Raw genomic sequence first — 14,786 nt, 5'->3', positions numbered from 1 at the left:
TTTTTTCACGTCCAGAACTTGGGCCCAGAGCACAGATTGCTAACGACTGGAGTCGGGCAGCACTAGGTTTCATTGCTGGCTTCCTGTATCTTGTGCAACTAAGCCTAACACGCACACACACACAGACAAATATTAGACAAAAAAAGATACTTTAAAAAAAAAAAAAAAAAAAAAAAATTTACGTCCAGAACGTGGGCCCAGAGCAAAGATTGATGACGACTGGAGTCGGGCAGCACTAGGTTGCATTGCTGACTTGCTGTATCTTGTGCGGCTTATGCTGGCCATATACCTGCACGATTTCGGGCCGATTTTCGGTGGGTCATAATAAGGATCTTGTGAAAATCGTGTATTGTTTTAGCAAGATACGATCCGATGCGCGCTCCCGCAGCTCCTACAATCAGATCTTATGATCAGATGTGCAGCACATCTTGTCCATCGTATCGTGTGCAGATCGTGCCACTTATTGTGTTCATGCGATCCATCTAGGGGTGTGCACCGGACACTTTTCGTGTTTTGTGTTTTGGTTTTGGATCTGGATCTTTCTTCGTGTTTTGGATCTGGATTGGTTTTGCCAAAACCACCCTTCCGTGTTTTGGGTTCTGGGTTTTGTGTTTTGGATCTGGATTTTTTCTTAAAAAATAAAAAAAAACGCTAAAATCACATAAATGGGCCTTTTTTTGTTCCTACGCTATTAATAACCCCAATAACATTAATTTCCACTCATTTCCACTCTATTCTGAACACCTCACACCTCACAATATTGTTTTTAGGCCAAAAGGTTGTACCGAGGAAGCTGGATGACTATGCTAAGCGACACAAGGGGGCGGCACAAACACGTGGCCCTTCTAGGAGTGGCACTGCAGTGGCAGACAGGAAGCCAATCAGCGTTATGGTGCCCATTTGCATGTAGCACGAACCCGGGAGATCCGTGCTACATGCATCTGTGTGATTGGCACAGAGCAATGACAGGTCCGTGAGACCCGTCTGTGCTGCTGTGGTAAAAAAAAAAAAAAAAAACCTGTGTAAAAAAAGAAAAAAATGGCGTGCACCCCCCCAAAAAAGAGCAACCAGCCCCGGGCATTAGTAACCCAGTGCTGGGTGTGCTTAAATACAGGGGACAAACGACGTAGGGGTCCCCTGTACTTAAGCACAACCAGCACCGGGCTAGTCAGAACCAGCGCTGGTTGCCAAAATACGGGGGACAAACGACGTAGGGGTCCCCTGTATTCTGCGCAACCAGCTCTGGGCTCTGATCTGGTCCTGGTTCTGGAAATATAGGGGACAAAAAATGAGTAGGGTTCCCCTGTATGTTCCAGAACCAGCACTGGACTTTTTCTAGCGGGGGGCTGATGCCACAGCCAGGGGAGCCCTTTCACCGGGCCCCCCAGCCGCAGCATCAACCCTGACCGCTAGTCAGCCCAGGCCGGGGATCCCTGGAGAGCTGAGGACCCCCCCAATAAAGGGGTCACCCTCTCCAGGGCACCCCAGGCTGATAGCCCGGGGCTATCCCCGCCACCCCTGGTGGTGGTGGGTGGCGGGTTGATTGTGTGGTGTGGTGTAAATAAAGAATATCAAACATTGTCTTTACAAGTAGAACTGCAAGTCCCAGCTAGCCTGCCCCGCATGCTGGTACTTGGAGAACCACAAGTACCAGCATGCAGGGCATTAAGGGCCCACTAGTACCTGTAGTTCACCTGTAAAAAAAATGTTTAAAAAAACACAGGACACACACACCGTGACAGTATAAGTTTATTAAACATACATACACACACACACATGTACACATACTCACCTATGTAACCTGTAGCATCGGTCCACTTGTCCGGTAAAGTATCCCTAGGGGACCTGTGAAAAAAAACATACTCACCATCTCCTATGCGAGGTTCTGTCCTCTTCGTTCCAAAGTAGGCATCCCCGGACTTGGCAAAAAAAAAAACGAAAACGCGATCCACAAACTTAGTACCGTTCTATAGAACGGTACTTCCCGAATGAGAGCTTAGCGGCGGGGTATCACCATGGAAACCCCGCTGCTAAGTGTTCATTGGCTGAGAGAGGTCATCTCCCGTCTCTCAGCCAATGAACGGCTCCCTCCATTGTAGTCAATGGTGGGAACCGCAGGGTAAACTTTAATAACCTTGCGGCTCCCAGCATTGACTACAATGGAGGGAGCCGTTCATTGGCTGAGAGAGACGGGAGATGGCCTCTCTCAGCCAATGAACGCTTAGCAGCGGGGTTTCCATGGTGATACCCCGCCGCTAAGCTCTCATTCGGGAAGTACCGTTCTATAGAACGGTACTAAGTTCGTGGATCGCGTTTTCGTTTTTTTTTTTTTGCCAAGTCCGGGGATGCCTACTTTGGAACGAAGAGGACAGAACCTCGCATAGGAGATGGTGAGTATGTTTTTTTTCACAGGTCCCCTATGGATACTTTACCGGACAAGTGGACCGATGCTACAGGGTTACATAGGTGAGTATGTGTACATGTGTGTGTGTGTGTGTGTATGTATGTTTAATAAACTTATACTGTCACAGTGTGTGTGTCCTGTGTTTTTTTTAAACATTTTTTTACAGGTGAACTACAGGTACTAGTGGGCCCTTAATGCCCTGCATGCTGGTACTTGTGGTTCTCCAAGTACCAGCATGCGGGGCAGGCTTGCTGGGACTTGCAGTTCTACTTGTAAAGACAATGTTTGATATTCTTTATTTACACCACACCACACAATCAACCCGCCACCCACCGCCACCAGGGGTGGCGGGGATAGCCCCGGGCTATCAGCATGGGCCTGGGGAGCCCTGGAGAGGGTGACCCCTTTATTGGGGGGGTCCCCAGCTCTCCAGGGATCCCCGGCCTGGGCTGACTAGCGGTCAGGGCTGATGCTGCGGCTGGGGGGCCCGGTGAAAGGGCTCCCCTGGCTGTGGCATCAGCCCCCCGCTAGAAAAAGTCCAGTGCTGGTTCTGGAACATACAGGGGAACCCTACTCATTTTTTTCCCCTGTATTTCCAGAACCAGGACCGGATCAGAGCCCAGAGCTGGTTGCGCAGAATACGGGGGACCCCTACGTCGTTTGTCCCCCGTATTTTGGCAACCAGCTCTGGTTCTGACTAGCCCAGTGCCGGTTGTGTTTAAGTACAGGGGACCCCTATGTCGTTTGTCCCCTGTATTTAAGCACACCCAGCACTGGGTCACTAATGCCCGGGGCTGGTTGCTCTTTTTTTGGGGGGGGGCACGCCATTTTTTTCTCTTTTTACACAGGTTTTTTTTTTTTTTTTTTACCACAGCAGCACAGACGGGTCTCACGGACCCGTTAGTGCTCTGTGTCAATGACACAGATGCAAGTAGCACGGATCTCCTGGTCCGTGCGTGCATCTGTGTCATTGAAATACACAGCAGCACAGACGGGTCTCACTGACCCATCTGTGCTCTGTGTCACTGTCAATCACACAGATGCATGTAGCACGGATCTCACGAGTCCGTGCTACATGCAAATGAGCACCATAATGCTGATTGGCTGAGAGCCGTGACAGACGGCTCTGTCAGCCAATCAGCACTTTGCCCATTAAAGGCAAAGGCATTTTTTTTAAAATGGCCGCTCGAGGCAAAACCTCGAGATCCGACAGCAGATCTCGAGGTTTTGCCTCGGGAGAGGGATCCGGGGCAGACAGGGAGATCCGAGCTTGGGCTCGGATCGCCCCGGATCCCCGAAGTTCGGGTGGGTTCGGATCTCAGGGAACCGAACCCGCTCATCCCTAGATCCATCGTGCGGAAATTCAAGTCATTTCAATGACTCTTTCCCTTATGAACCTATGAGACACAGGATCAATCTTACGACAGATCCTGTGCTAAGAAAAACAACAAACGTACTGCCGGGACTACCAGGGAGCTCCGGGTGGTCGGAGGGAAATCGTGTGATGAATCGGATCTTATGCTGGTCGTGTAGGTATACGGCCAACTTAAGCCTAACACACACACACAGAAAAATATTAGACAAAAAAAGACACTTTCTTATTTTTTTTTCAGGTCCAGAACTTGGGCACAGAGCACAGATTGATGACGACTGGAGTTGGGCAGCACTAGGTTGTATTGCTTACTTGCTGTATCTTGTGTGGCTAAGTCTAACATGCACACACACACAGACAAATATTAGACAAAAAAATACACTTTTTAAATTTTTTTTCAGGTCCAGAATTTAGGCCCTGAGCACAGATTGATGACGACGACGACTTGAGTCAGGCAGCAGTAGGCTGCGTTGCTGATTTGCTGTATCTTGTGCGGCTTAGCCTAACACACACACGCACAGAGTCAAATATTAGACAAAAAGAGACACTTTTTTATATTTTTTTCAGGTCCAGAACTTGGGCCCGAAGTATAGATTGATGACGAGTGGAATCGGGCAGCACTAGGTTGCATTGCTGACTTGCTGTATCTTCTGTGGCTAAGCCTAACAAGAGAACAAACACAGACAGATATTAGACAAAAAAAGACACTTTAAAAAAAAAAAAAAAAATTTACATCCAGAACTTGGGCCCAGAGCACAGATTGATTATGACTGGAGTCGGGCAGCACTACGTTGTGTCGCTGACTTGCTGTATCTTGTGCGGCTAAGCCTAACACGCACACACACACAGTGAAATATTAGACAAAAAAGACACTTTTTTATTTCTTTTTCAGGTCCAGAACTTGGGCCCAGAGCAAAGATTGATGACGACTGAAGTCGGGCAGCACTAGGTTGCACTGCTGACTTGCTGTATCTTGTGCGGCTAAACCTAACACGCACACAAACACAGAAGAATATTAGACAAAAAAAGACACTTTTAAATTTTTTTTTCAGGTCCAGAATTTAAGCCCAGAGAACAGATTGATGACGACAACAACTTGAGTCAGGCAGCACTAGGTTGCGTTGCTGACTTGCTGTATCTTGTGCGGGTAAGCCTAACACGCACACACACAGTCAAATATTAGACAAAAAAAAGACACTTTTTAATTTTTTTTTCAGGTCCATAACTTGGGCCCAGAGCAAAGATTGATGACGACTGGAGTCGGGCAGCACTAGGTTGCATTGCTGACTTGCTGTATCTTGTGCGGCTTATGCTGGCCATATACCTGCACGATTTTGGGCCGATTTTCGGCGGGTCATAAGATGGATCTTGTGAAAATCGTGTATTGTTTTAGCAAGATACGATCCGATGCCCGCTCCCGCAGCTCCTACAATCAGATCTTATGATCAGATGTGCAGCACATCTTGTCCATCGTATCGTGTGCAGATCGTGCCACTTATTGTGTTCATGCGATCCATCATGCGGAAATTCAAGTCATTTCAAAGACTGTGTCCCTTATGAGCCTATGAGACACAGGATCAATCTTACGACAGATCCTGTGCTAAGAAAAACAACAAACATACTGCCGGGACTGCCAGGGAGCTCCGGGGAGTCGGAGGGAAATCGTATGTTGAATCGGATCTTATGCTGGTCGTGTAGGTATACGGCCAGCTTAAGCCTAACACGCACACACACAGATAAATATTAGACAGAAAAAGACACTTTTTTATTTTTTTTTCAGGTCCAGAACTTGGGCCCAGAGCACAGATTGATGACGACTGGAGTCGGGCAGCACTAGGTTGCGTTGCTCACTTGCTGTATCTTGTGCTGCTAAGTCTAACACGCACACACACACAGACAAATATTAGACAAAAAAAGACACTTTTTTATTTTTTTTTTCAGTTCCAGAACTTGGGCCCAGAGCACAGATTGATGACGACTGAATTCGGGCAGCACTAGGTTGCGTTGCTGACTTGCAGTATCTTGTGCAGCTAAATCTAACACGCACACACACACAGACAAATATTAGACAAAAAAACACACTTTTTTAATTTTTTTTCAGATCCACAACTTGGGCCTAGAGCACAGATTGATGACGACTGGAGTTGGGCAGCACTTGGCTGTATTGCTGACTTGCTGTATCTTATGCAGCTAATCCTAACATGGACACACACACACAGAGCACAGATTGATGACGACGACGACTTGAGTCAGGCAGCACTAGGTTGCGTTGCTGACTTGCTGTAACTTGTGCAGCTAAGCCTAACACACACACAAACAGAGTCAAATATTAGACAAAAAGAGACACTTTTTTATTTTTTTTTCAGGTCCAGAACTTGGGCCCGAAGTACACATTGATGACGACTGGAGTCGGGCACCACTAGGTTGCTTTGCTGACTTGCTGTATATTCTGTTGCTAAGCCTAACACGAGCACACACACAGATAAATATTAGACAACAAAAGACACTTTAAAAAAAAATAAAAAATTTGCATCCAGAACTTGGGCCCAGAGCACAGATTGATGACGACTGGAGTCGGGCAGCACTAGGTTGCGTTGCTGACTTGCTGTATCTTGTGCGGCTAAGCCTAACTCGAACACACACACACACACACAAAAATTAGACAAAAAAAGACACTTTAAAAAAAATAAATATATTTGCGTCCAGAATTTGGGCCCAGAGCACAGATTGATGACGACTGGAGTCGGGCAGAACTAGGTTGCGTTGCTGATTTGCTGTATCTTGTGTGACTAAGCCTAACTCGCACACACATAGAAAAATATTAGACAAAAAAAGACACTTTATAATTTTTTTTTCATATCCAGAATTTAAGCCCAGAGCACAGATTGATGACGACGACGACGACTTGAGTCAGGCAGCACTAGGTTGCGTTGCTGACTTGCTGTATCTTGTGCTGCTAAGTCTAACACGCACAAACACACAGTCAAATATTAGACAAAAAAGACACTTTTTAATTTTTTTTTCAGGTCCAGAACTTGGGCCCAGAGCACAGATTGATGACGACTGGAGTCGGGCAGCACTAGATTGCTTTGCTGACTTGCTGTATCTTGTGCGGCTAAGCCTAACACGCACACACACACACACACACACAGAAAAATATTAGACAGAAAAGACACTTTAAAAAAAAAAAAAAAAATTGCGTCCAGAACTTGGGCCCAGAGCACAGATTGATGACGACTGGAGTCGGGCAGCACTAGGTTGCATTGCTGACTTGCTGTATCTTGTGCGGCTTATGCTGGCCATATACCTGCACGATTTCGGACCGATTTTCAGCGGGTCATAAGATGGTTCTTGTGAAAATCGTGTATTGTTCTAGCAAGATACGATCCGATGCACGCTACCGCAGCTCCTACAATCAGATCTTATGATCAGATGTGCAGCACATCTTGTCCATCGTATCGTTTGCAGATCATGCCACTTGTTGTGTTCATGCGATCCATCGTGCGGAAATTCAAGTCATTTCAATGACTGTTTCCCTTATGAGCCTATGAGACACAGGATCAATCTTACGACAGATCCTGTGCTAAGAAAAACAACAAACATACTGCCAGGACTACCAGGGAGCTCAGGGGAGTCGGAGGGAAATCGTATGATGAATCGGATCTTATGCTGGTCGTGTAGGTATACGGCCAGCTTAAGCCTAACACGCACACACATAGAAAAATATTAGACAAAAAAAGACACTCTTTTATTTTTTTTTTCAGGTACAGAATTTGGGCGCAGAGCACAGATTGATGACGACTGGAGTCGGGCAGCACTAGGTTGCGTTGCTGACTTGCTGTATCTTGTGCGGCTAAGTCTAACACACACACACACACAGACAAATATTAGACAAAAAAAGACACTTTTTAATTTTTTTTTTCAGTTCCAGAACTTGGGCCCAGAGCACAGATTGATGACGACTGGAGTCGGGCAGCATTAGGTTGCGTTGCTGACTTGCTGTATCTTGTGCGGCTAAGTCTAACACACACACACACAGAGATAAATATTAGACAAAAAAATACACTTTTTAAAAAAAAATTTCAGGTCCAGAACTTGGGCCCAGAGCACAGATTAATGACGACTGGAGTTGGGCAGCACTGGGTTGCGTTGTTGACTTGCTGTATCTTGTGCGGCTAAGTCTAACACGCACACACACACAGACAAATATTAGACAAAAAAATACACTTTTTTATTTTTTTTTTCAGTTCCAGAACTTGGGCCCAGAGCACAGATTGATGACGACTGGAGTCGGGCAGCACTAGGTTCCGTTGCTGACTTGCTGTATCTTGTGCGGCTAAGTCTAACACACACACACACACAGATAAATATTAGACAAAAAAATACACTTTTTAAATTTTTTCAGGTCCAGAATTTAGGCCTAGAGCACAGATTGATGACGACGACGACTGGAGTCGGGCAGCACTAGGTTGCGTTGCTGACTTGCTGTATCTTGTGCAGCTAAGTCTAACACGCACACTCACACAGACAAATATTAGACAAAAAAACACACTTTTTTAATTTTTTTTTCAGATCCAGAACTTGGGCCTAAAGCACAGATTGATGACGACTGGAGTTGGGCAGCACTTGGCTGTATTGTTGACTTGCTGTATCTTATGCAGCTAATTCTAACATGGACACACACACACAGAGCACAGATTGACGACGACGACGACTTGAGTCAGGCAGCACTAGGTTGCGTTGCTGACTTGCTGTATCTTGTGCAGCTAAGCCTAACACACACACACACAGAGTCAAATATTAGACAAAAAGAGACACTCTTTTATTTTTTTTTTCAGGTCCAGAACTTGGGCGCAGAGTACACATTGATGACGACTGGAGTCGGGCAGAACTAGGTTGCGTTGCTGTATCTTGTGTGACTAAGCCTAACTCGCACACACATAGAAAAATATTAGACAAAAAAAGACACTTTATAAAAAATTTTTCATGTCCAGAATTTAAGCCCAGAGCACAGATTGATGACGACGACGACGACGACTTGAGTCAGGCAGCACTAGGTTGCGTTGCTGACTTGCTGTATCTTGTGCGGCTAAGCCTAACACGCGCACACACACACACACACAGAAAAATATTAGACAGAAAAGACACTTTTTAAAAAAAATAAAAAAATTGCGTCCAGAACTTGGGCCCAGTGCACAGATTGATGACGACTGGAGTCGGGCAGCACTAGGTTGCATTGCTGACTTGCTGTATCTTGTGCGGCTTATGCTGGCCATATACCTGCACGATTTCGGACCGATTTTCAGCGGGTCATAAGATGGTTCTTGTGAAAATCGTGTATTGTTCTAGCAAGATACGATCCGATGCACACTACCGCAGCTCCTACAATCAGATCTTATGATCAGATGTGCAGCACATCTTGTCCATCGTATCGTGTGCAGATCGTGCCACTTGTTGTGTTCATGCGATCCATCGTGCGGAAATTCAAGTAATTTCAATGACTGTTTCCCTTATGACCTTATGAGACACAGGATCAATCTTACGACAGATCCTGTGCTAAGAAAAACAACAAACATACTGCCGGGACTACCAGGGAGCTCCGGGGAGTCGGAGGAAGATCGTATGATGAATCGGATCTTATGCTGGTCGTGTAGGTATACGGCCAGCTTAAGCCTAACATGCACACACATAGAAAAATATTAGACAAAAAAAGACACTCTTTTATTTTTTTTTTCAGTTCCAGAACTTGGGCCCAGAGCACAGATTGATGACGACTGGAGTCGGGCAGCACTAGGTTCCGTTGCTGACTTGCTGTATCTTGTGCGGCTAAGTCTAACACACACACACACAGAGATAAATATTAGACAAAAAAATACACTTTTTAAATTTTTTTCAGGTCCAGAATTTAGGCCTAGAGCACAGATTGATGACGACGACGACAGGAGTCGGGCAGCACTAGGTTGCGTTGCTGACTTGCTGTATCTTGTGCAGCTAAGTCTAACACGCACACACACACAGACAAATATTAGACAAAAAAACACACTTTTTAAATTTTTTTTTCAGATCCAGAACTTGGGCCTAAAGCACAGATTGATGACGACTGGAGTTGGGCAGCACTTGGCTGTATTGCTGACTTGCTGTATCTTATGCAGCTAATCCTAACATGGACACACACACACAGAGCACAGATTGATGACGACGACGACTTGAGTCAGGCAGCACTAGGTTGTGATGCTGACTTACTGTATCTTGTTCAGCTAAGCCTAACACACACACACACAGAGTCAAATATTAGACAAAAAGAGACACTTTTAAATTTTTTTTTCAGGTCCAGAACTTGGGCCCGAAGTACATATTGATGACGACTGGAGTCGGGCAGCACTAGGATGCTTTGCTGACTTGCTGTATCTTCTGTTGTTAAGCCTAACACGAGCACACACACAGACAAATATTAGACAAAAAAAGACACTTTAAAAAAAAAGAAAAAATTTGCATCCAGAACTTGGGCCCAGAGCACAGATTGATGACGACTGGAGTCGGGCAGCACTAGGTTGCATTGCTGACTTGCTGTATCTTGTGCAGCTAAGCCTAACACGCACACACACACACACACAAAAATTAGACAAAAAAAGACACTTTAAAAAAAATAAATAAATTTGTGTCCAGAATTTGGGCCCAGAGCACAGATTGATGACGACTGGAGTCGGGCAGAACTAGGTTGCGTTGCTGATTTGCTGTATCTTGTGTGACTAAGCCTAACTCGTACACACAGAAAAATATTAGACAAAAAAAGACACTTTATAAAAAATTTTTCATGTCCAGAATTTAAGCCCAGAGCACAGATTGATGACGACGACGACAACGACTTGAGTCAGGCAGCACTAGGTTGTGTTGCTGACTTGCTGTATCTTGTGCTGCTAAGTCTAACACGCACAAACACACAGTCAAATATTAGACAAAAAAGACACTTTTTAATTTTTTTTTCAGGTCCAGAACTTGGGCCCAGAGCACAGATTGATGACGACTGGAGTCGGGCAGCACTAGGTTGCGTTGCTGACTTGCTGTATCTTGTGCGGCTAAGCCTAACACGCACACACACACACACACACACACAAACACAGAAAAATATTAGACAGAAAAGACACTTTTTAAAAAAAATAAAAAAATTGCGTCCAGAACTTGGGCCCAGAGCACAGATTGATGACGACTGGAGTCGGGCAGCACTAGGTTGCATTGCTGACTTGCTGTATCTTGTGCGGCTTATGCTGGCCATATACCTGCACGATTTCGGACCGATTTTCAGCGGGTCATAAGATGGTTCTTGTGAAAATCGTGTATTGTTCTAGCAAGATACGATCCGATGCACGCTACCGCAGCTCCTACAATCAGATCTTATGATCAGATGTGCAGCTCTTCTTGTCCATCGTATCGTGTGCAGATCGTGCCACTTGTTGTGTTCATGCGATCCATCGTGCGGAAATTCAAGTAATTTCAATGACTGTTTCCCTTATGACCTTATGAGACCTCAATCCTACGACAGATCCTGTGCTAAAAAAAACAACAAACATACTGCCGGGACTACCAGGGAGCTCCGGGGAGTCGGAGGAAGATCGTATGATGAATCGGATCTTATGCTGGTCGTGTAGGTATACGGCCAGCTTTAGCCTAACATGCACAAACATAGAAAAATATTAGACAAAAAAAGATACTCTTTTATTTTTTTTTTCAGGTCCAGAACTTGGGCCCAGAGCACAGATTGATGACGACTGGAGTCGGGCAGCACTAGGTTGCGTTGCTGACTTGCTGTATCTTGTGCGGCTAAGTCTAACACGCACACACACACAGACAAATATTAGACAAAAAAAGACACTTTTTACATTTTTTTTTTCAGTTCCAGAACTTGGGCCCAGAGCACAGATTGATGACGACTGGAGTCGGGCAGCACTAGGTTGCGTTGCTGACTTGCTGTATCTTGTGCGGCTAAGTCTAACACACACACACACAGAGATAGATATTAGACAAAAAAATACACTTTTTAAAAAAAAAATTCAGGTCCAGAACTTGGGCCCAGAGCACAGATTGATGACGACTGGAGTTGGGCAGCACTGGGTTGCGTTGCTGACTTGCTGTATCTTGTGCGGCTAAGTCTAACATGCACACACACACAGACAAATATTAGACAAAAAAAGACACTTTTTTATTTTTTTTTTCAGTTCCAGAACTTGGGCCCAGAGCACAGATTGATAACGACTGGAGTCGGGCAGCACTAGGTTCCGTTGCTGACTTGCTGTATCTTGTGCGGCTAAGTCTAACACACACACACACAGAGATAAATATTAGACAAAAAAATACACTTTTTAAATTTTTTTCAGGTCCAGAATTTAGGCCTAGAGCACAGATTGATGACGACGACTGGAGTCGGGCAGCACTAGGTTGCGTTGCTGACTTGCTGTATCTTGTGCAGCTAAGCCTAACACACACACACACACAGAGTCAAATATTAGATAAAAAGAGACACTTTTTTATTTTTTTTTCAGGTCCAGAACTTGGGCCCGAAGTACACATTGAAGACGACTGGAGTCGGGCAGCACTAGGTTGCTTTGCTGACTTGCTGTATATTCTGTTGCTAAGCCTAACACGAGCACACACACAGATAAATATTAGACAAAAAAAGACACTTTAAAAAAAAATAAAAAATTTGCATCCAGAACTTGGGACCAGAGCACAGATTGATGACGACTGGAGTCGGGCAGCAGTAGGTTGCGTTGCTGACTTGCTGTATCTTGTGCGGCTAAGCCTAACATGCACACACACACACACACAAATATTAGACAAAAAAAGACACTTAAAAAAAAAATAAAAAATTTGCGTCCAGAATTTGGGCCCAGAGCACAGATTGATGACGACTGGAGTCGGGCAGAACTAGGTTGCGTTGCTGATTTGCTGTATATTGTGTGACTAAGCCTAACTCGCACACACATAGAAAAATATTAGACAAAAAAAGACACTTTATAAAAAAGTTTTCATGCCAGAATTTAAGCCCAGAGCACAGATTGATGACGACAAAGACGACGACTTGAGTCAGGCAGCACTAGGTTGCGTTGCTGACTTGCTGTATCTTGTGCTGCTAAGTCTAACACGCACAAACACACAGTCAAATATTAGACAAAAAAGACACTTTTTAATTTTTTTTTCAGGTCCAGAACTTGGGCCCAGAGCACAGATTGATGACGACTGGAGTCGGGCAGCACTAGGTTGCATTGCTGACTTGCTGTATCTTGTGCGGCTAAGCCTAACACGCACACACACACAGAAAAATATTAGACAGAAAAGACACTTTTTAAAAAAAATAAAAAAATTGCGTCCAGAACTTGGGCCCAGAGCACAGATTGATGACGACTGGAGTCGGGCAGCACTAGGTTGCATTTCTGACTTGCTGTATCTTGTGCGGCTTATGCTGGCCATATACCTGCACGATTTCGGACCGATTTTCAGCGGGTCATAAGATGGTTCTTGTGAAAATCGTGTATTGTTCTAGCAAGATACGATCCGATGCACGCTACCGCAGCTCCTACAATCAGATCTTATGATCAGATGTGCAGCACATCTTGTCCATCGTATCGTGTGCAGATCGTGCCACTTGTTGTGTTCATGCGATCCATCGTGCGGAAATTCAAGTAATTTCAATGACTGTTTCCCTTATGACCTTATGAGACACAGGATCAATCTTACGACAGATCCTGTGCTAAGAAAAACAACAAACATACTGCCGGGACTACCAGGGAGCTCCGGGGAGTCGGAGGAAGATCGTATGATGAATCGGATCTTATGCTGGTCGTGTAGGTATACGGCCAGCTTAAGCCTAACATGCACACACATAGAAAAATATTAGACAAAAAAAGACACTCTTTTATTTTTTTTTTCAGTTCCAGAACTTGGGCCCAGAGCACAGATTGATGACGACTGGAGTCGGGCAGCACTAGGTTCCGTTGCTGACTTGCTGTATCTTGTGCGGCTAAGTCTAACACACACACACACAGAGATAAATATTAGACAAAAAAATACACTTTTTAAATTTTTTTCAGGTCCAGAATTTAGGCCTAGAGCACAGATTGATGACGACGACGACTGGAGTCGGGCAGCACTAGGTTGCGTTGCTGACTTGCTGTATCTTGTGCTGCTAAGTCTAACACGCACACACACACAGACAAATATTAGACAAAAAAACACACTTTTTTAAATTTTTTTTCAGATCCAGAACTTGGGCCTAAAGCACAGATTGATGACGACTGGAGTTGGGCAGCACTTGGCTGTATTGCTGACTTGCTGTATCTTATGCAGCTAATCCTAACATGGACACATACACACAGAGCACAGATTGATGACGACGACGACTTGAGTCAGGCAGCACTAGGTTGTGTTGCTGACTTGCTGTATCTTGTTCAGCTAAGCCTAACACACACACACACAGAGTCAAATATTAGACAAAAAGAGACACTTTTTTATTTTTTTTCAGGTCCAGAACTTGGGCCCGAAGTACATATTGATGACGACTGGAGTCGGGCAGCACTAGGTTGCTTTGCTGACTTGCTGTATCTTCTGTTGCTAAGCCTAACACGAGCACACACACAGACAAATATTAGACAAAAAAAGACACTTTAAAAAAAAAGAAAAAATTTGCATCCAGAACTTGGGCCCAGAGCACAGATTGATGACGACTGGAGTCGGGCAGCACTAGGTTGCATTGCTGACTTGCTGTATCTTGTGCGGCTAAGCCTAACATGCACACAGACACACACAAATATTAGACAAAAAAAGACACTTAAAAAAAAAAAAAAAAATTTGCGTCCAGAATTTGGGCCCAGAGCACAGATTGATGACAACTGGAGTCGGGCAGAACTAGGTTGCGTTGCTGATTTGCTGTATCTTGTGTGACTAAGCCTAACTCGCACACACATAGAAAAATATTAGACAAAAAAAGACACTTTATAAAATTTTTTTCATATCCAG

Source organism: Taudactylus pleione, unplaced genomic scaffold (assembly GCF_031769625.1).
Source record: "Taudactylus pleione unplaced genomic scaffold, aTauple2 ptg000609l, whole genome shotgun sequence".
Taxonomy (NCBI): domain Eukaryota; kingdom Metazoa; phylum Chordata; class Amphibia; order Anura; family Myobatrachidae; genus Taudactylus; species Taudactylus pleione.
Note: the sequence above shows the minus strand (reverse complement) of the source record.